The sequence below is a fragment of the Rutidosis leptorrhynchoides genome, chromosome 4, assembly GCF_046630445.1.
Source record: "Rutidosis leptorrhynchoides isolate AG116_Rl617_1_P2 chromosome 4, CSIRO_AGI_Rlap_v1, whole genome shotgun sequence".
Lineage (NCBI taxonomy): Eukaryota > Viridiplantae > Streptophyta > Magnoliopsida > Asterales > Asteraceae > Rutidosis > Rutidosis leptorrhynchoides.
The window spans coordinates 155,679,295-155,702,909 of NC_092336.1; positions in this window are offsets into that span (position 1 = coordinate 155,679,295).

Here is a 23,615-nt window from a genome sequence, read left to right on the forward strand (position 1 = left end):
TATAATTTTGCTCGTGAATCTTCAATTATCGGGATGCGTACGCAATAACTTTCTTTCATTGCATAAGGACGCAACCAAAACCTTGTCGCGAAGCGTCACAATATATCTCAAAATCATCGTTCCCTTCAGATAACGATAAAATAGGTGCAGTAGTCAACTTCTTCTTCAGTAATTGAAATGCACTCTTCTACTCAGAGGTCCATTCGTACTTCTTCCCTTTTTGCGTTAACGCTGTCAATGGTTTAGCTATTCGGTAAAAATCTTGAATAAACCTTCTATAATAACCGGCTAAGCCCAAAAATTGACGTATTTGTGTTGGTGTCTTAGGAGTCTCCCATTTTTCAATGGCCTCAATTTTAGCTGGATCAACCTGAATTCCTTTGCTACTAACAACGTGGCCAAGAAATTGCACTTCTTTCAACCAAAAAGCACACTTAGAAAATTTGGCGTATAACTGTTATTTTCTTAACAATTCTAATACCAACCTTAAATGCTGCTCATGCTCTTGCTCATTTTTGGAATAGATGAGAATATCGTCAATGAAAACGATAACAAACTTATCTAAATACGGACTACAAACTCGATTCATGAGGTCCATGAATACAGCTGGCGCATTCGTCAATCCAAACGGCATGACTAAAAATTCGTAATGACCGTAGCGTGTCCGGAAAGCAGTTTTCGAAATATCTTCTTCTTTGACGCGTAGTTGATGATAGCCCGATCTTATGTCGATTTTTGAGTAAACACATGATCCCTGCAGTTGATCAAATAAGTCGTCAATTCTCGGTAGTGGATACTGATTCTTGATAGTTAACTTATTTAATTCACGGTAATCTATACACATTCGGAAGGATCCATCTTTCTTCTTGACGAATAAAATCAGAGCTCCCCACGGTGAAGTGCTCGGTCGAATGAAACCACGGTCCAGTAATTCTTGTAACTGACTTTGTAACTTTTTCATCTCAGATGGTGCAAGTCTGTATGGAGCACGAGCCACTGGTGCAGCTCCTGGTACTAGATCTATTTGAAATTCTACATATCTAAATGGAGGTAATCCCGGCAACTCTTCCGGAAAGACTTCAGGAAAATCTCTTGCCACATGCACGTCGTTGATGCACTTCTCTTTTTCTTTCGTTTCCACTTTATTAACATGTGCTAGGATAGCATAGCACCCTTTCTTCAAGCACTTTTGGGCTTTCAAACAGCTAATGAGTTTTAGCTTTGAGTTACCCTTCTTTCCATAAATCATTACCGGCGTTTTATCCTTACGAGGAATGCGAATTGCCTTCTTGGCACACACAACTCCAGCTCCTATTTTAGACATCCAGTCCATGCCGACTATTACATCAAAACTTCCTAATTTTACGGGTATCAAATCAATTTTAAACGTTTCTCCGGCTAAATTTATTTTACAATCACGGCAAATTTTATCGGCTTTAATTAGTTTACCATTAGCTAACTCAATCATGTACTTAGCATCTAGAGGTAATGATGAACAATTCAATTTAGCGTAAAAGTCTCTACACACGTAACTTCTATCGGCACCAGTATCAAATATAATAGATGCTGATAAGTTATTAATGGTAAACGTACCCGTAACAAGCTCCGGGTCTTCACACGCCTCTCTAGTATTAATAATAAATGCTCTTCCACGTGTAGATCCGTTATTTTTCTCTGGATTCAGGCACTGGCTCTTATAATGACCCTGTTTCCCACACCCATAACAGGTAACAGTGGTCAAGGCAGTTCCATTTGCATTGGTGGCAGGAGTATTGGTGCCATTTGCATTTGTAACGGGAACCCTACAATCTTCAGCAAGATGACCCCTTCGATTACAATTGTTGCACACCACATTACAATAACCAGAGTGATGTTTGTGGCATCTGTTACATAAAGGATTTCATCCCTTGTAACCTGAGCTTGAACCACTACCCGCACCTTACGTGGTTTCTTGTTTCTTGTTGGATTATTGATGATTACCTTCCCACTTTCTTTTGTTTTCCGATGTCTTGACATCGGTGTTCTTATCCAGAATAATCTGGTCCATCAACTCGTTTGCCATGGTGATGGTTTCATGAATAGTCTTGGGTTTCGATGCTGTAACATTTGCCTTGACATTTTTAGGCAAACCATCTTTGTACAGTTCTATCTTCCGTTCTTCGGTTGGTACCAATTAGGGACATAGCAAAGCTAATTCCATGAATCGCTGATTGTAGTTGGTGAGTTTAGTACCAACAACTTTCAGGCTTCGTAATTCAGCTTCCAACTTCCTAACCTCGTTCCTTGGACAATACTCGTTGATTAGCATTGTTTTGAATTCTTCCCATGGAGTATCATAAGCTACATCTCCTCCTACGGCCTTCACATAGTTTTTCCACCACGTGAGTGCACTATCCTGTAAGGTGCACGATGCATACTTGGTCATGTCCTTCTCAATACAACCACTGATTTTAAACACAGACTCAATCTTTTCGATCCACCGGGTTAAACCGATCGGTCCTTCTGTTCCACTGAATGATGAGGGCTTGCAACCTTGAAAAGTTTTGTAGGTGCATCCCACACGAGGATTTGGGTTAACTGCAGCACCTCTTGCAGCCTCGACCCATAACATTCTGTCGTTCACTCGCTGATTGATGAGTTCCTCGATTTCTTGTTCTGTCATTCGGTTCAATCGCGCCATATTCTTCAATAAGAATGAAAAAATAATAATTATTCACATAGAATATTATAGATGTAGTGTTGATAATGCTAAAAACGAACATATATTTCATAGCATTTTTCCTCAAGAAAGACAAGCTTTTAGTTGCAATTGTTCTATTTACAAGTGATATTCGATTAAATAATAAAAGGTGAAGACAAAAGACAGATTCGACGAATTGAAGACGCAAACGACCAAAAAGCTCAAAAGAACAAAAGACAATCAAAGAGGTTCCAATTATTGATAAGAAACGTCTCAAAATTACAAGAGTACAAGATTCAAAACGCAAAGCACAAAATATAAAATTGTACGCAAGGACGTTCGAAAATCCGGAACCGGGACCAGAGTCAACTCTTAACGCTCGACGCAACGGACTAAAAATTACAAGTTAACTATGTATATAAATATAATATAATATATAATTAATTATATTAATTATATATATATTATATATATAATAAAAACCGTCGGCAGAGAAAGACTCCAAGATGTGAGCTGGAATTTCAAACTCCGCGACTCGCAGAGTTTGAAGGCCAAAATGGCCGCGAGTCGCGGAGACCCAAAATGAAAAAATGCCTATAAAGCCAACCGAATTCTGAACGCAAAATATATCTTTTTCTTCTCTTATCATACGTAAAATTTATATATATATATATATATATAATTTATATTTTAATTTTAATTTTAATTCTAATAATAAGGGTATGTTAGCGAATGTTGTAAGGGTGTAAGTCGAAATTATGTCCGTGTAACGCTACGCTATTTTTAATCATTGTAAGTTATGTTCAACCTTTTTATATTAATGTCTCGTAGCTAAGTTATTATTATGCTTATTTAAAACGAAGTAATCATGATGTTGAGCTAATTACTAAAATTGGGTAATTGGGCTTTGTACCATAATTGGGGTTTGGACAAAAGAACGACACTTGTGGAAATTAGACTATGGGCTATTAATGGGCTTTATATTTGTTTAACTAAATGAAAGTTTGTTAATGTTAATATAAAGATTTACAATTGGGCGTTCCTATAAATTACCATATACACTCAATCGGACACGATGGGCGGGGTATTTATATGTACGAATAATCGTTCATTTAACCGGACACGGGAATGGATTAATAGCCACTAGAATAATTAAAACAGGGGTGAAATTACATTCAAGGGTAATTGGTGTAATTGTTAACAAAGTAGTAAAACCTTGGTTTACACGCAGTCGATAACCTGGTGTATTCATTAAACAAAGTATTAAAACCTTGTTACAATTCGAATCCCCAATTAGTTGGAATATTTAACTTCGGGTATAATAATAATTTGACGAGGACACTCGCACTTTATATTTATGACTGATGGACTGTTATGGACAAAAACCAGACGGACATATTAAATAATCCAGGACAAAGGACAATTAACCCATGGGCATAAAACTAAAATCAACACGTCAAACATCATGATTACGGAAGTTTAAATAAGCATAATTCTTTTATTTCATATTTAATTTCCTTTATTTTATATTTAATTTCACTTCTAATTATCGCACTTTTATTTATTGTTATTTAATCGCACTTTTAATTATCGTACTTTTTAATTATCGCAATTTTATTTTATCGCACTTTTATTATTCGCAATTTCATTATCGTTATTTACTTTTCGCTTTAAATTAAGTCTTTTATTTATTTAATATTTTACATTAGGTTTTAACTGCGACTAAAGTTTTAAAATCGACAAACCGGTCATTAAACGGTAAAAACCCCCCTTTATAATAATAATATTACTTATATATATGTTTGTATTTTTATAAAAGTAAACTAATATAGCGTTGAGCTTTGTTTAAAGATTTCCCTGTGGAACGAACCGGACTTACTAAAAACTACACTACTGTACGATTAGGTACACTGCCTATAAGTGTTGTAGCAAAGTTTAAGTATATCCATTCTATAAATAAATAAATATCTTGTGTAAAATTGTATCGTATTTAATAGTGTTTTCTGCTAAAATTAATAACTATTTTATATACACCTCGCATAACATCAAGTATATTTTTGGCGCCGCTGCCGGGGAATTATCTTAAAAGCCGGAAGCGCAACGCTAATAATAATAAAAAAAAAGATTTTTAGTTAACTTTTATTAAAATTCGTTTTTGTAAAAATACGTTTTAATTATTCAAAAATATAAAAAGAAAAACAAAAATATAAGTATTTTTAAGATTTTGTTAAATATTTAAGTTTTATAAGTTTCTTTATTTTTATTTTAATTTATAAAAATATAAATTTTATTAAATATCTTTTATATATAGAAAAAAAACAGAAATCAGAAAATAAAAAATAAAAATAAAGAAAAAAACGCGTCGAATATTTAAATCTGTCAACTGAATTTCTGAACCCCGCGACTCGCGGGGTTTGAAGTATTAAATGCCGCGACTCGCGGAGCTTCTCTGACAGGCGACAAAAAAGCCCTAATTCAGCATTAATTACGGTAATTATTAATTAATTATTATTAAACCCTAATTATGTATTATTATTATAATTAGTTTTATTTTTACATTTACTTTTTATTTAATTTATGTATTTAGTATTAATTAGTTTTATTAAATTGTAAAATTAGTAGTTTTATAAAATAAATAATATAAAAATAATATTTTTATAAAAATTGTACTTTTTACAACTTTTTATATATTTTTATATTTTGTCCCTTTTTAATCGTTGTAGCGTAATATTTGTATTTTTCGCTCATATTTAATTTTAAACTTAGTTTTTGCTATAGTTATTTTTACTCCTAGATTTTTAGGCTTTGCCGTAGAATTCCTTAAGTACTTTTTCTTTAGACTAAGATTTAGGTGCTTTAGAATTTTGCGACGCCTTTTTAAGTTTTAGTTTCTTTTTAAGTTATTTCCATTTGGGATTTAGTTTTTCCTGTAAGCTTTAATATTTTTAGACACCTTTTACTATGTACCAATTATCATTCCAATTAGTAATTTCAATTTGCGATTATAATTTTAAGTTAGTTGTAGTAATAAGGTTAGGTTAGTCAAGTATTTTTAAGTTTTTATAAGTTTCTTTTATTTTTCCGTCACCTTTTATTTTTCAACCATTTTTTCTTTTTCGACCTTTTGCGACGAACTCTTTTTCTCTCTTATTTATCGCCATTCTAGTTTTTAGGACTTAGAATTTTTTCTACTTCTTATCTAAATTTCTTAAAATTACGAAAATTTATTTTAAGTGGTTAAATTAATAGACATCAAAATTTTCTGGTTCGTAGTAATAGTTGGATTTGTACGTGGACCGGGTTATTGGAGCCAAACAGTCCTCAATTATATTGAGACCAAACGAATCCTGCCCCTCTGCTGCATCTTTTGGCTATTCGAAACGTGGGCAAAATCAGAAAAGTCTATTGATTGGATAACTTATTATAATTTTTCTTTCCTTTTAAAAACTAATAGGATATTCAGTGAATGCACCGAGCAAGACGTTCATCACCTTTTGTACGTTCACCACCTGTAACTAGATCAAGACATTTAGCAAATATAACCGCCGTTGATTTTTCTTTAGAATCGTCATCCAGTCGACCAAGTACTTCAGTTCAAATTTCCGATAATCCATTTTTTGAACCCGACCTCACAATTGAGAATCCGGAGAATATTCAGGAACGGTTCGTAGATCCTGAACCACTAAACTTTCCTCCGGAACCACCAATCATTCAAACAGAGATTGTTGAGGAACGAACCATTAAATCAGAATCATCTAGTGATTCCGATTCAACAAATTCAATTATGGAGAATCTGGAACCTTTAAGTATGGAAGACCGAATGAGAGCTAAACGCACTGGCCAAGGTCACGCAATTACTCATCCAGAAATTAATGCCCCAGATTATGAAATCAAAGGACAAATTCTACACATGGTGACTAATCAATGCCAATTTAGTGGTGCGCCGAAGGAAGATCCAAATGAACATCTACGTACCTTTAATAGGATCTGCACACTATTTAAAATCCGAGAAGTGGAGGATGAACAGATATATCTCATGTTATTTCCCTGGACTTTAAAGGGAGAAGCCAAAGATTGGTTGGAATCATTACCTGAAGGGGCGATCGATACATGGGACGTTTTAGTTGACAAATTTCTTAAACAATTCTTTCCTGCATCTAAAGCCGTAAGACTTCAAGCAGAAATTGTTACGTTCACACAGAAACCAAATGAAACTCTATATGAGGCGTGGACAAGATATGGAAAGTTGTTAAGAGGATGTCCGCAACATGGTTTAGACACCTGTTAAATAGTACAAATATTCTACCAAGGATGCGACATCACTACAAGGAAAGACATAGATATAGCAGCTGGTGGTTCTATTATGAAGAAAACCGAAACTGATGCTTACAAAATTATTGATAACACTGCTTCCCACTCACATGAGTGGCACCAAGAAAAAGATATCATTAGATCATCTAAAGCAGCTAGAGCCGATTCTAGCCATGACTTAGATTCCATTTCCGCAAAGATAGATGCTGTGGAGAGACGAATGGAAAAGATGACTAAGGATATTCACTCAATACGAATTAGTTGTGAGCAGTGTGGAGGACCACATTTGACAAAAGATTGTCTCAGTATTGAATTAACAATGGAACAAAGAGAGAATATTTCATACATAAACCAAAGGCCTGGAAATAATTATCAGAATAATTATCAACCGCCAAGACCAATTTACAATCAAAACCAGAATTATAATCGAAATATTCCATACAACAACCAACAAGGTCCTAGCAATCAACAAGTATCCAATAATACTTACAATCAGCAAAGACCTAATTTTCAAAACAAACCACCACAACAAACCGATGATAAAAAGCCGAATTTAGAAGATATGATGACGAAGCTAGTTGAAACTCAAACGCAGTTTTTCACATCTCAAAAACAAACCAATGAACAAAATGCTCAAGCATTTAGAAATCAACAAGCTTCTATTCAAAATCTGGAACAAGAAGTAAGTAACCTAGCAAGGTTAATAGGTGAAAGAAAACCGGGAAGTCTACCTAGTGATACAAATGCTAACCCCCGAAATGAGACAGCTAAAGCTATTACCACAAGAAGTGGTACAACACTTAAACCACCTGAAATACCTGTAACTTCTGATGAAACTATTCCTACTCCACAAAAACCACAACCTGACCAAGATAAGGAAAAAGAACCGGTAGTTGAAAAGATTAATGAAGATAACACAGTTAAGGATAAACCTTATGTTAAACCATATCAACCACCACTTCCTTACCCGAGTAAAATGAAGAAAGAGAAACTTGAAGCCGAGCAATCCAAATTCTTGGATATGTTTAAACAGATAAATGTAAATCTTCCTTTCATTGATGTGATTTCAGGAATGCCAAGATATGCTAAATTCTTGAAAGATCTAATCTCAAATAGAAAGAAAATGGAAGAACTCTCGGCTGTTACTATGAATGCTAATTGTTCAGCAGTGCTGTTGAATAAGATACCAGAAAAACTATCTGATCCAGGAAGTTTCACAATTCCATGTTTTTTGGGTAGTCTTAGTTCAATAGAAGCATTGGCATACTTAGGTGCTAGTATAAATTTAATGCCGTATTCACTATACGCTAAACTAGACCTTGGAGAATTAAAACCAACCAGAATAAGCATACAACTAGCCGATAGATCAATAAAATATCCTAGAGGGATAATGGAGAACATGCTAGTTAAAGTTGGTACTTTAGTATTTCCAGTAGATTTTGTTGTTTTGGACATGGAAGAAGATTCTCAAGTTCCTCTCATATTAGGAAGACCATTCTTAAACACGGCTAAAGCAATGATAGACGTGTTCGGTAAGAAACTGACCCTAAGTATAGAGGATGAGAGTGTTACCTTTTTAGTTGATAGAGCAATGCAACAGCCACAATCTGCAGATGATACATGTTATTATATTCAAACTATAGATGCACATGCAGAATTATTAGAAGAATTTCCAGAATTACAAGGAACGGGAGAATGTTCTTTAGGAGAAGGTAATGAACCAATTGATGAAGCTGAAATGTTAGCTACACTTATAGCTAATGGATATGAACCAACAACAGAAGAAATTCAAATGCTAAAAGAAGAAGACAGATATCGATATAAATCATCGATAGAAGAACCTCCGAAATTAGAGTTAAAGCCACTTCCAAACCATTTGGAATACGCTTATTTACATGGTGAATCTGAATTATCTGTAATAATATCGTCTTCTCTTACTGAAAATGAGAAATCACAACTCATTTCTGTGTTGAAAGCTCATAAACCAGCCATTGCATGGAAGATTCATGATATTAAAGGAATAAGTCCTTCGTATTGCACACATAAAATCCTTATGGAAGAAGGTCATAAAACGTATGTGCAACGCCAACGAAGACTAAATCCTAATATGCAAGATGTAGTTAAGAAAGAGATTATTAAACTGCTAGATGCAGGTTTGATATATCCAATCTCTGATAGTCCATGGGTAAGCCCAGTTCAATGCGTGCCTAAGAAGGGTGGCATGACTGTCATTACAAATGAGAAAAATGAGCTTATTCCTACTAGGACTGTAACAGGATGGCGTGTATGTATTGATTATAGAAAATTAAATGACGCCACCAGAAAAGATCACTTTCCCTTACCTTTCATAGATCAAATGTTGGAAAGATTAGCCGGAAATAGTTACTATTGTTTTCTAGATGGATTTTCCGGATATTTTCAAATTCCAATAGCACCCGAGGACCAAGAGAAAACCACATTCACGTGCCCTTATGGTACTTTTGCTTACAAACGCATGCCATTTGGACTTTGTAACGCCCCTGCAACCTTTCAAAGGTGTATGATGGCGATTTTTCACGACATGATAGAAGAATGCATGGAAGTATTCATGGATGACTTTTCAGTCTTCGGAGATACATTTAAATATGTCTAGTTAATCTGGAACGAATGCTAATTAGATGCGAAAAATCAAATCTAGTACTTAATTGGGAGAAATGCCATTTCATGGTCAAAGAAGGCATCGTTCTTGGACATAAAATTTCAAAAGAAGGAATTGAAGTGGATAGAGCTAAAGTAGATGTAATTGCTAAACTTCCACATCCCACCAATGTTAGAGGAGTTAGGAGTTTTCTAGGGCATGCCGGTTTTTACCGACGTTTCATAAAAGATTTTTCTAAAATTGCCACTCCTATGAATAAACTCCTAGAAAAGGATGCGCCATTCATCTTTTCAGATGAATGTATCAAATCTTTTAATATTCTTAAAGAAAAACTCACTAATGCACCGATCATGATAACACCAAATTGGAATCTACCATTTGAACTAATGTGCGATGCAAGTGATTTTGCAATGGGAGCCGTTTTAGGACAAAGGATTGAAAAACGATTTCAACCTATATATTATGCTAGTAAGACATTACAAGGAGCACAAACAAACTATACAACTACTGAAAAAGAACTCCTTGCTATTGTCTTTGCTTTTGACAAATTTCGATCATATCTCGTTCTAGCAAAAACGGTGGTCTATACCGACCATTCTGCCCTTAGATACCTATTTTCGAAACAAGATGCTAAACCAAGATTAATCCGTTGGATCTTACTCTTACAAGAGTTTGATATTGAAATCCGAGATAAAAGAGGAGCAGAAAATCTCGCCGCTGATCATCTTTCTCGTCTTGAAAATCCCGAATTAGAAGTTCTAAATGAATCGGCCATACAAGACAACTTTCCTGATGAATATCTATTGAAGATAGATTATAATGAAATCCCATGGTTTGTAGACTATGCAAATTATTTAGTATGTGGATTCCTTGAAAAAGGATTATCGTACCAAAGACGAAAGAAATTCTTCAGTGATATAAAACACTATTTCTGGGAAGATCCACATCTATTTAAAAGTTGTCCCGATGGAATAATACGCCGATGTGTATTTGGAGATGAAGCTAGTAAAATTTTAAACCATTGTCACACAGGACCAACAGGAGGGCATTATGGGCCTCAACTAACAGCAAGAAAAGTTTATGAAGCTGGATTCTATTGGCCTACAATTTACAAAGACGCACACCTTCTTTGCAAATCTTGTGATGCATGTCAAAGGGCCGGAAAAATAAGTCAACGTGATGAAATGCCACAAAATGTCATTCAAGTATGTGAAGTATTTGACATTTGGGGTATTGACTTTATGGGTCCATTTCCAAAATCTCATAATAATCTATATATACTTGTAGCCATTGATTATGTATCTAAATGGGCGGAAGCACAAGCTCTCCCAACTAACGATGCACGAGTTGTAGTCAACTTTTTAAAACGTCTTTTTGCAAGGTTTGGAACACCGAAAGCTTTAATAAGTGATCGGGGTACTCATTTCTGTAATAATCAACTTGAGAAAGTTCTTAAAAGATATGGAGTAACTCATAAAATCTCCACCGCATATCATCCACAAACAAGTGGACAAGTTGAAAATACAAACCGAGCTTTAAAACGTATTCTAGAGAAAACCGTAGGATCAAATCCGAAGGAATGGTCCATTAAATTGGAAGATGCACTCTGGGCTTTTAGAACAGCCTACAAAACTCCAATTGGAACCACACCTTTTAGACTTGTTTATGGAAAAGCATGTCATCTTCCAGTAGAAATTGAACACAAAGCATTTTGGGCTTTGAAAACATGTAATCTTGATTTACATGAAGCCGGACGTCTACGATTAAGTCAACTAAATGAATTAGAAGAATTAAGACATGAAGCATACGAAAATTCGTTAATCTATAAAGAAAGAACGAAGAAATGGCATGATAAAAGAATCAGAAGTTCAAAAGAATTTAAAGAAGGAGACAGAGTTCTTCTTTTCAATTCACGATTCAAGCTATTTCCTGGAAAATTGAAATCAAGATGGTCTGGACCATTCATAGTCAAAAGAGTTTTCCCATACAGAACGATAGAATTAATAAATTCAAATGGGATTGAATTTAAAGTTAATGGTCACAGAGTTAAACATTACATACATGGTCCGATGGAAGTCGACAACGAAGTTAATCACAATTTCGACAACACAGCTAATTAAGTGTGGGGAGAATCAAGTCTTTAAAGGATAATATGTATTTCTGTTAGAGTTAGATTGTCTGTTTTCGTGTAGTTCTCGAAAATGGAACCCGAATGGTCTTTCCCTAGCAGACCCTAAAGAACTAGTCTTCTCCCCCCATTCTGAATTTTTATTTTTTTTTAGGTTTTTACGAAATGAAGACTGCCTGTGAACTAAACCATGGTCTAATGCTACACGCTTTGATCACTAAACGTAATAATGACATACTCCCGAGTAAAATAGTATCAGTAATCAGAGAAAGAATGGACGGAGTTAGAAAAGAATCCAGATGCGAAGATAATAAGTTACAATTTGGTAAAGGAAAATCAAAATCCGCAGCGAAAAGAAGAGCACGACACCTAGAAAGATGTCACAAATGCGGAAAATGGTCACATGGAGGTAAATGTTCAAATAATCAAACCTATTCAAATACCGAATTTGTTACTTTATGCAGAGACGGACCGTTCATATGTTTAGAAGAAAAGATACTGAATGCTCGAGGTTACGCCTATGTAGCCATGGAAAACCAATTAAACCGACTATCTTATGAATGGGATAGATCATATAACTAAGAAATCTATTTCACAGGTATGTCTGTACAGTTTTTATTTTTATTTTTATTTTTAACCTTTTGATAATAAACGCTAATTTGTTCGCTAAAAAGTATTAAATTGGTATTGAATAAAATTAGGTTTGGCGACCGAAATTATTGATATCATTCAAAAATTTATTACATCACTGCGAAATTTAACGTTTATTCTTAAGGTATAAATATCTTTAATCAATCAACCCAAAATATTTCAAAAATTCGTCATGAGTTAAATTAGGTCTTGGAACCGAAATTACTTTACCGAAAAGAGGGGCGCATATTTTTGATAATATTTGATTGATTAAAGTGGGATAAAAAGCCAAAAAGATTTTTAATTTTATTTTTACCATGTTTTTAAAATTAATATTTAAATCTTAAATTAATATTGTAAACTTTATAAAAACAATATATTTAAAATTGTAAATATTTGAAAAATTAATATAAGTTTGATATGAATTTATGAATTTTTAAATTAAGTTTGGTGTGAATTTTTAAAATATAAATTTTTAATTTTATGCATTTTAAATTTTAAGTTTGGTGTGAATTTTTAATTTTTAATTTTTAATTTTGAATTTTATATTAAAGTTGTGTGAATTTAAAAACAAAAATTTACTTTATCTCATTAAGTTAAGAATATGATTTTTAAAATTCGTCGTAAGTTGAAGACTAGGTCTTTGAACCGAAATTGCTTTACCCGAGGGAGGGACGAGAACTTTTATTATCATTATTTTTAATCTTATTGAATTAAAGTATGCCAAAAACATTGAAAAAACACAAAAATCTTAGCTTTTAAAACAATCGCTACAAAAAGACAAATTTTAAAATTTTGTCGAAGGACGGACTAGGACATCGATCCGAAACGACCTCGTCCTAAATAACAAGGGAAACAAAATTTTAAAATTAAGTACTTAATTGTTTCAAAAGTTAATGATTATAAAAAAAAAAAAAAAAAAAACAACTCCGCGAGTCGCGGAGTTTGGAGGGTAAATCCCCCGCGACTCGCGGGAGGACCGGATTACAGAAAAAAAAATAAGAGCTGCAACAGCTCAGTTTCACACTCCACACCCAAAAATACTGCGAACATAACCCCGAAAAACACGAAAAAAACCCCCCCAAAATCCCAATTTTTAACCGTTAATCACCAAATCTTTTGCTACAATCATGTTGAGAAGGATGCTATCTAAGAATTACTCAAGAAAAACGGTAAATTTCTACACCTAAACACCATTTATTCCGAAATTTGGTGTTCTTGAGCTATTTTTTTCCCCAATTTGATTTTGATGCTTTTTAGTGTAATTAGGCTTAAATTGTTTATGTATTATGCTTGTATAACCTAGATTGATGCTGTTTAACATGATTAGAAGCCTTAAACTTCAAATTTTGAATAATCTAGGGTTTGTGTTCTTGAGCAAATTTGGGGCTTTTTGATATAAACAGGTTATGGCCGATTTTTGTCATGAATTGTTGCTAAATTAAGTAGTGTAACATGTCTAGGTAGTTAAATGATCCAAACTTTGAGCCTAAACATGATTTTGAGAATTAAAGTGGACTTTTTCAAGTCTAAAATTCATGAACTTGATTTTTGAAAGATAATGCCATTTGAGACTTGTTTAATTGCTAGTAATGATTATTTTGACATGTTATTTGAGTTGAATGCTTATGAACTTGGCGAACATTTTCGTATATGCTTATTTGAAAAAGTGTAGATTTGATAAAAATGTGAAAATGAGCTTAAGTTTGATATAAATTGATAATGTCATTGTAATTATTTTGATTGATGATTTTGCTGACACTAATGCATATTTGGATGCACAAAAATTGTGTTTGATGTGTTTTGCAGAATGAAAGGGGTGAATCTTCATCCCAAGCCCGCAATGCTCCTGCTGAGAATTTGGAACAACAGGAGGTGGATAACTACTACAAGCAGGATGTACCTCATCCAGTCATGACCTTTTCTGATATGCATTTGGAAGAGTTGCACCCGAACCTGAGATTTGACAGACTTTGGATAGATTATCCAAAATATCAACGGGGTTTGCATACTCTTCATTCTAAGGTTGTTGAGGTACCGAGGGTAATAGAATGGGGACCCTTAGAAGCTGTAGAATTGGCCGGGCCAATTAGGGAATTACTTGTACAGAGGTATGGTAATTCTTCTTTTAATGACTGGGTATGTTTATTCACCATACGTAGACCTGTATATAAAGTATGGTGTGAAGAATTGTTATGTAGTATAGAGTTGAATGATCGGGTAGCTAGTTTAACCGATCGTTCTTTTATTAGATTTTTGTTAGGCGGTTCGATGCGCCACATGTCTTTACTGGACATGGCTCAGGCTTTACGTATATATACGCCTGAGGAGTTAGCGTCTGCCGATTGTAGAGGATTGATACTAAACGGTAGAAAGATAGATGAGAATTTTGATACACACGGTGTGTGGAGTCAAATGACAAGCCATCACCGTTTCAAAGGGGGAAATTACTCTTATTTGGATATAGATAGAGCCGAATTAAGAGTGATACATAGGTTTTTAGCTAATTCGATTACACAAAGGGGTAAGAACAAAGAAAAAGTAAATGAACAGGATTTGTTTTACCATATGTGTATTCGAGACCCACAAAGCGCTGTAAGTATACCATATTGTGTGGGTTATTATTTATCAGCTATGGTTCGGGGGATGCGACCACATAGCATAATAGGAGGTGGTATTTTTATTACTTTGATTGGTGAATATCTCGGTGTGGATATAAGTCGGGGGGGATTATTAGTAGAAGAACCAGAACCCCGCGATACTATAGGTTTAAATGTATACCATGGTGCGAAAGTTTTGAAGATGCGAAATAACGCCGCAGTACGATACCATGGTAGACATCCACAGGTGGAGAGAAACCAGCAGCAAGGTAATGTAGGAGGGGGGAATGAGATGCAAGAAATGCATAGGTTTATAGCTTCTCAGGAATACGAAAATGCTAGACAGAGAGCATTTGAAGATTGGCAAGTTCATCAGAACCAAATCATAGCTCATTGCCAACATATAGGTAGAAACTATATTCCTACACCGAAACCCATCTTCCCTCCTTGGTCGATAGAGATGCAGCCACCATATCCTACGTATGACCCTGCCGAAGCATTCTATAGCACTTATGGTTATGCCTGGAACCCCTATTGGTACCAATATCATCCTTAGTTTACTTATTATTTTTTTTATTTTGTAATTTGTAATTATTGATACATTTAATATTTTTGTTAATATTGTAATCATTTTTATAATTATCTAACTTTTATTCTTAGATTTTAATAATTTTTTGAATGTGGGGTAATATACCAAACTTCAAAAAAAATATGTATATATGTTTGCAGTTTATCTTATGTACACAACAGGGTAAAACAACACATTTTCAAAGACTGGCATTAAGTTCAGCAAAAGCAACTAATTTTGACGACAAGATGCAAAATATATGCGAAATAACAACAAGACGGAATGAACAAATGATGTGCACCATTTATCATTCAGCAAACAAACGCCAATATATTTGGAAACTTTGGTAAAAATTTAATCATTTTCACACAAATCACCCTCAATAATTTAAATTGTTACTGATTTCTTGCAAATGAGGGCATTGCAAGATCTTAAGTGTGGGAAGGGGTTAAATTCTTTCGGATTTTAAAATTTTTATCTTAAACACTTGGTTACCATTAAAAATACTAGTAAAGCAGTAGTTGTATTAGAATCTAGTGCTCTCTGATAAAAAAGAACAGCCCTAGTCTTATATACTGACTACCCAATTCTAGTAAAATTTTTCAAAATTTTCAATTAAATGAACTCAAAATCATGTTTATACATATTTATGAACGATAAAACTAGGTTTTAACACCGAAATTATTGTTACCTCGGAAAGGACATAAATTGAGAAACAAACCAAAATGTTAAAATTCATTTAAAATGGAATAGAGGACGATAAAAAGGAAAATAAAAGCCAAGTGTGGGAAAATTTACCAAGTTATCTTAAACATATGTCACATATATCTGTAACAAATAACTGAAAATACTTTTGCTTTGGACTAAACTAAACTGTTTTACCCGATGAAAGAAAAGAAAAGATGGATCTACACGATGAATCAATTCCATCATTAAAAGGAAGTAAAGTCTTCCGAAAAAGACACGCGCTTCTTGATTTAGGTCATGAAGTTGTCGTCCAGACCAGCTGTAGGTTGACGAAAAATCTAGAAAAGTCATCACTAAAATCAGCAGGAAATCCACGGACCTCAGCATTAAACAGGGTCGCCAAGTGGTCAGATTTATCCTAACCATGAGAAGGATTTATCTCGTACAAAGGGGGGGCACCGTGCAAATTAGCTTGATAAGACTAATGAATCAGATCCCCAGAAAGGATAATCTCCTTAAAGATTAAAAATCAGCTTTTAAGACTGATATTACTCAATCCTAGAGATTGACCTTAAAGATTGAGAATTATAAACTCATGGAATTCGATGATATCTAAACTCGAGCTTAAACGATAAAATATTTTGATCAAAATTACAAACCGATTTGTTTTCTGAAAACCCTATTTTCAATGCGTTCATTACCATTGAACGTAAAATCCTAGGAATTCACCTGGAATTCATTAGGTCACCTGAACTAAATCGGGTGTCAACCGTAAGAACGGTGGTTGCATAGTGGTCAAAGACAGGACCTTGTGCCAGACTGAAAAATTATAAGGGTGAGCTTTACTATTGCTCCTACCAAGGATAGTAATTGCGTCCGACACGTTATAGACCATAATCAAAAGCATGTCACGGGACATTGCCTTAACAGTTGCTTGTTCAACGCTTTCCTTTACAACCGGACGGTAGTTTACCGAAAGGTAATATACGGGACAAGTAAACTGGACGTGTTGCTTTCCAAATACAAGGTTAGCAAGTGGGTGACACAAAACCGCAAGTTTTGAGCTAAAATTTTCAAATCTGAAACCCACCAAACCCACAAAAATATTTTGCAAACACCGGTAAAGGGTTATTCCGGAAAACTTATCTAGGGTAAAAACTAGATTTCAAAAGATCAAATGTTTTCATAAAGATCCAATTTCCTTAATGGATCTAAATTTTTATAGTCATGTGGGACTGTAAACCATATCGTTACTACCATTGTTTATACCGCCGTATAGAAATCACTGATGTACAAAGTGTGAAGAATAAAGAAGTGATTCTAGTATTTCAAGACAATATTGCTTGAGGACAAGCAACGCTCAAGTGTGGGAATATTTGATAATGCTAAAAACGAACATATATTTCATAGCATTATTCCTCAAGAAAGACAAGCTTTTAGTTGCAATTGTTCTATTTACAAGTGATATTCGATTAAATAATAAAAGGTGAAGACAAAAGACAGATTCGACGAATTGAAGACGCAAACGACCAAAAAGCTCAAAAGAACAAAAGACAATCAAAGAGGTTCCAATTATTGATAAGAAACGTCTCAAAATTACAAGAGTACAAGATTCAAAACGTAAAGCACAAAATATAAAATTGTACGCAAGGACGTTCGAAAATCCGGAACCGGGACCAGAGTCAACTCTTAACGCTCGACGCAACGGACTAAAAATTACAAGTTAACTATGTATATAAATATAATATAATATATAATTAATTATATTAATTATATATATATTATATATATAATAAAAACCGTCGGCAGAGAAAGACTCCAAGATGTGAGCTGGAATTTCAAACTCCGCGACTCGCAGAGTTTGAAGGCCAAAATGGCCGCGAGTCGCGGAGACCCAAAATGAAAAAATGCCTATAAAGCCAACCGAATTCTGAACGCAAAATATATCTTTTTCTTCTCTTATCATACGTAAAATTTATATATATATATATATATAATTTATATTTTAATTTTAATTTTAATTCTAATAATAAGGGTATGTTAGCGAATGTTGTAAGGGTGTAAGTCGAAATTCTGTCCGTGTAACGCTACGCTATTTTTAATCATTGTAAGTTATGTTCAACCTTTTTATATTAATGTCTCGTAGCTAAGTTATTATTATGCTTATTTAAAACGAAGTAATCATGATGTTGAGCTAATTACTAAAATTGGGTAATTGGGCTTTGTACCATAATTGGGGTTTGGACAAAAGAACGACACTTGTGGAAATTAGACTATGGGCTATTAATGGGCTTTATATTTGTTTAACTAAATGAAAGTTTGTTAATGTTAATATAAAGATTTACAATTGGGCGTCCCTATAAATTACCATATACACTCAATCGGACACGATGGGCGGGGTATTTATATGTACGAATAATCGTTCATTTAACCGGACACGGGAATGGATTAATAGCCACTAGAATAATTAAAACAGGGGTGAAATTACATTCAAGGGTAATTGGTGTAATTGTTAACAAAGTAGTAAAACCTTGGTTTACACGCAGTTGATAACCTGGTGTATTCATTAAACAAAGTATTAAAACCTTGTTACAATTCGAATCCCCAATTAGTTGGAATATTTAACTTCGGGTATAATAATAATTTGACGAGGACACTCGCACTTTATATTTATGACTGATGGACTGTTATGGACAAAAACCAGACGGACATATTAAATAATCCAGGACAAAGGACAATTAACCCATGGGCATAAAACTAAAATCAACACGTCAAACATCATGATTACGGAAGTTTAAATAAGCATAATTCTTTTATTTCATATTTAATTTCCTTTATTTTATATTTAATTGCACTTCTAATTATCGCACTTTTATTTATTGTTATTTAATCGCACTTTTAATTATCGTACTTTTTAATTATCGCAATTTTATTTTATCGCACTTTTATTATTCGCAATTTCATTATCGTTATTTACTTTACGCTTTAAATTAAGTCTTTTATTTATTTAATATTTTACATTAGGTTTTAACTGCGACTAAAGTTTTAAAATCGACAAACCGGTCATTAAACGGTAAAAACCCCCCTTTATAATAATAATATTACTTATATATATGTTTGTATTTTTATAAAAGTAAACTAATATAGCGTTGAGCTTTGTTTAAAGATTTCCCTGTGGAACGAACCGGACTTACTAAAAACTACACTACTGTACGATTAGGTACACTGCCTATAAGTGTTGTAGCAAGGTTTAAGTATATCCATTCTATAAATAAATAAATATCTTGTGTAAAATTGTATCGTATTTAATAGTGTTTTCTGCTAAAATTAATAACTATTTTATATACACCTCGCATAACATCAAGTGTGTATTTACAGTACATCGTAGCTTATTAATAATATGAACCAGTTATTATTATAAAAGCCTTTTCTTCCTATTAGCGTTTTATAATTATATCTAGGGTAGTACCTACCCGTTAAAGTTCATACTTAATAGCTTAGTACAGAAATTAATTACTACCATCCAAATAATACTCCACTATGGAAAATTATTGCATTTCACACTTCACTATTTTACATATGCTTATCTTACATCAAACATCAAGCAAACCATACTAGTAATATTATACAAAACGTTATATGATCCCATGGTTTAAAACAACAGCGCATCATTTAGCCTATATCTCAAAACGTTTGTGTTGAGGGAATCGCTTAACGCTAATCCTAGCTGTCTCCCTACGTTTTGGCTGAGGGGCCGAAGAACTGGATGTCGGGATAGAACTAATAGGAATAGCGGGAATAGGGGTGGAAGTGTCTGGTGGAGTTGATGCCACAACATTCTCACTAAACTCGGGATTTGGATTTTCCAATTCAGTAGCCTTTCGTTTCTTTCCTCGTTCGAACTTGTCTTTCGTAATTTCCTGTATTTCTTCCTCCTCAGGATCACTTTCTGGTTCCTCTTCAATTTATTCATCCGAAAATTGTGAGTCTTCCCCAAAGGTGTCGTTTTCATCATCGGATAGGTTAATGACTGGAACACTATCTGAGGATTCTAGTTCGAGTCGCTGAATGTGATAACAAGTTCTAAGCCAGACATCTATCACACAACAACTAGCACGTTAGTACCACATAATATTTACATATTAATTTTTAACCAACAAGGATAAGCAATAGTTTTCGAAATCAAACACGGTCAAAGTCCAGACTCACTAATGCATCCTAACAAACTCGATAAGACACACTAATGCAAATTTTCTGGTTCTCTAAGACCAATGCTCTGATACCACCTGTAGCGTCCCGTTCATATCGATTATAAATGTCACGTACTTATTGGTGTCATTGCGAGGTATTGACCTCTATATGTGACATTTTTCAAAATCTGCATACGTTTTTATGATACAAACCATAACTTTTATTATAACCAAAGGCTTAAACAACATAATAATGATTATCGTTTAGCGATAATCTTAGTCTTACAAACTTTACATTTGATAATAACAATACAATTTCCAACATATTTCACATTACAAATCTTTCGGTATGCAGTTTTATTTTTGACACAAATATGCATACTCCAAATCCTGGTTAAATTCGGCATAATGCAGCGGAAGCTTTTAATTATCACCTGAAAATAAACATGCTTAAATCGTCAACATAAAGTTCGTGAGATATAGGTTTAATGCTAGCAGCGTTATAAATATAGACCACAAGATTTAATATACATAAACGTTTTAATAAAAATATTCTAAGTGGTTGAGCACTTGATAACCATAATTAACATTTAATCAACGTTGCATATTCCCTTTATTATGAAATCTCACTACACCGTACCAAGTGTAGTCACCGAAATGAAGTACTGTGCAACCGTTGAATACTGGTCGTCCAGTCCGGTTGGGGTTGTCAGGCCCGATAGATCTATCAACAGGATTCGCGTTTACAATACCGCATGTAAATAGTAGTTACCAAGTTACAGGGAAGTATGCCAGTGGTACAACTCAACGTAGAATATATATTTTTAATCACTTGTGTCCATAACGTAAATCATAAAATGCATGTATTCTCATCCCGAAATATTTAGAGTTTAAAAGTGGGACTATATACTCACTTTTGCTTTGAAGATATATAACCCGACCTGGTCTCCGATAGATATCACGAACCTAACCATATATAATATATCAACATATTTTCTTTTCAGATAATCGTTACATATATACTTATAATACTTTCAATATCTAATAGTCCGTAGTTAGCAGTCCGATGTTAGTAGTCCACAATTATTTGTTCAATAAAATAAATAAAGACCCCATCGTATTCGTATTGATCGGAATTAATCTCGACCCGTGGTACCGTGTTTTCAAATGACGTGTTGCGTACATAAAGTACTGTGTTGTCAAATGACGTGTTGCGTACAATCATGAAGTCTTATAATTAATCTTTTCGTATTGTTTACGGGTGGTCCTGAAATATGTAAAATCAAATCATGAGTAAATATGTATAAAATATCATGTTAATTAGCCAAGATATGATTATTTTGGTTTTAGTCAAATTATTTTCGTAGCTAAACTAGCTTCAGATACCCAATTTTGTTTTAGTCGTAGTTTCTTCAATACAACTCCGTTTTTGTTGGTTCAACTTGCCACTTCCTTGGATCGAGCCATTATTTATGAATATGAACTGTAAATACCTTAGTTTGTATTCGAAATCATAGGTTATAGGTCAAACTTTGGTGAATCTTATGAAAGTGATCATTTCCGTCGTAAAAACAACATCTAGATGATCATTTTTACAAAAATACTTACACTTTGAGTTACACCATGAGATTTTTATATATTAAAATATTCATAAGAAATATCATTTTTCCAGAATATAAACTTCCAATTCAAAATTTAAGATGGTTTTTAATTATCCAACCCAAAACAGCCCCCGGTTGCACTCCAACGATGTAGATTCAGTTTTAAGGTGTTCTTTGTAAAATCAAGTTGTATCTTGTTAAGTTAGCATATCATTATGATATATTACAGGTCTTGAAGTGTTTTAAAAGTCAAGTTAAAAGGATCTATTTAGTTTGCGAACAATTTTGAAATCATTCAAACTATGTTCTTGTTGTTATGATTTGTATATTCTTAATAAGATAGTTATAATTGAACAAGATGATGAACAAAGGTTATACCTCAAGTATGATGAAGAAAGTTACTGAATAAACAAGATATGAATTTGTTCTTGATGACTTGGAAGATTAAGAAGTGAAATCATGAAAGAAACAAAGGTTGAAAGTAAGTTTATATCTTGATTTAAGATAATTAACTTACATGAATTGAATCAAAGTTTAAACATAGTTTTACTTTGATTATGAAGTTAGAAACTTATGAAGACCTTGAAGAACACTTGAAGGTTGAAGATGAGAGAGTTTAGAAGATCATTTATCTTGAAATAAAGTTGATATGGAAGTATATGTATGTATATGTAAACGTGTATATGTATGTATATATATAGATTTTAAGTTTTGATTTTTAGCTCACAAGTCTTCCTACTTGATCCTACATGTTGTTGACTAACCAAGGCTGCTAATAGAAGATAATTGAGGTCTAATAATTGGTATTTATCAATAGTAAATACATCTAGAAGCTGCGAATAATACGGGTACATATACCCTAGGTATACGTGTAGAAATCTTGAGGAAACGGAACGAGAATTTAAATATAACTATCTTTTGTGAATATACTTATATTGTTTTATGTATTTAAGCCCTTTAAAAGTGATTAAATACGTATTTATACGATACTTGTATAAGCATTATAGATTATAGGTATATGTGTCAAAGAACGTTACGTATAGTTACCGTTTTGAAAACTTAAGTTAGTAGTCTCAAAGTATACTTATAACTCATTATTATTAGTACACAATGATATGTTAAACCATCCTTAGATCATGTTAAATATGTATAAATATGTATATGTACACAATCATATAATTATCGTATGTTATATAGTTCGTGATATCATCGGTCAAATTGGACGGTCAAACGTTGTGTAAAACTCTTTTCAAAAACACAAGACTCAACAATTTGGATTGCTTATCATGTTGGTAATGTTTAATTTATGTAAATATTAATCTCATATGTATAAAACGATCGGAAAAATCTGGGTCGTTACAGATTTCGCACGGTCATGCAAAAGCATATAAACATGCCACTCTTTTAAATATGATGGTTGTGTACACCTCACAAACAGATCATATCTTTTAAAGATGGCGGTTGTATACCTATTTCGAAGTACTAAAGCAGTTCAAATTCTCTGACTGGGGCTTGTGAGTGCCCATAGATCTATCTTTAGGATTCACGTCAATTAGGAGCTCGGTTTCCTAATTCTTAGATT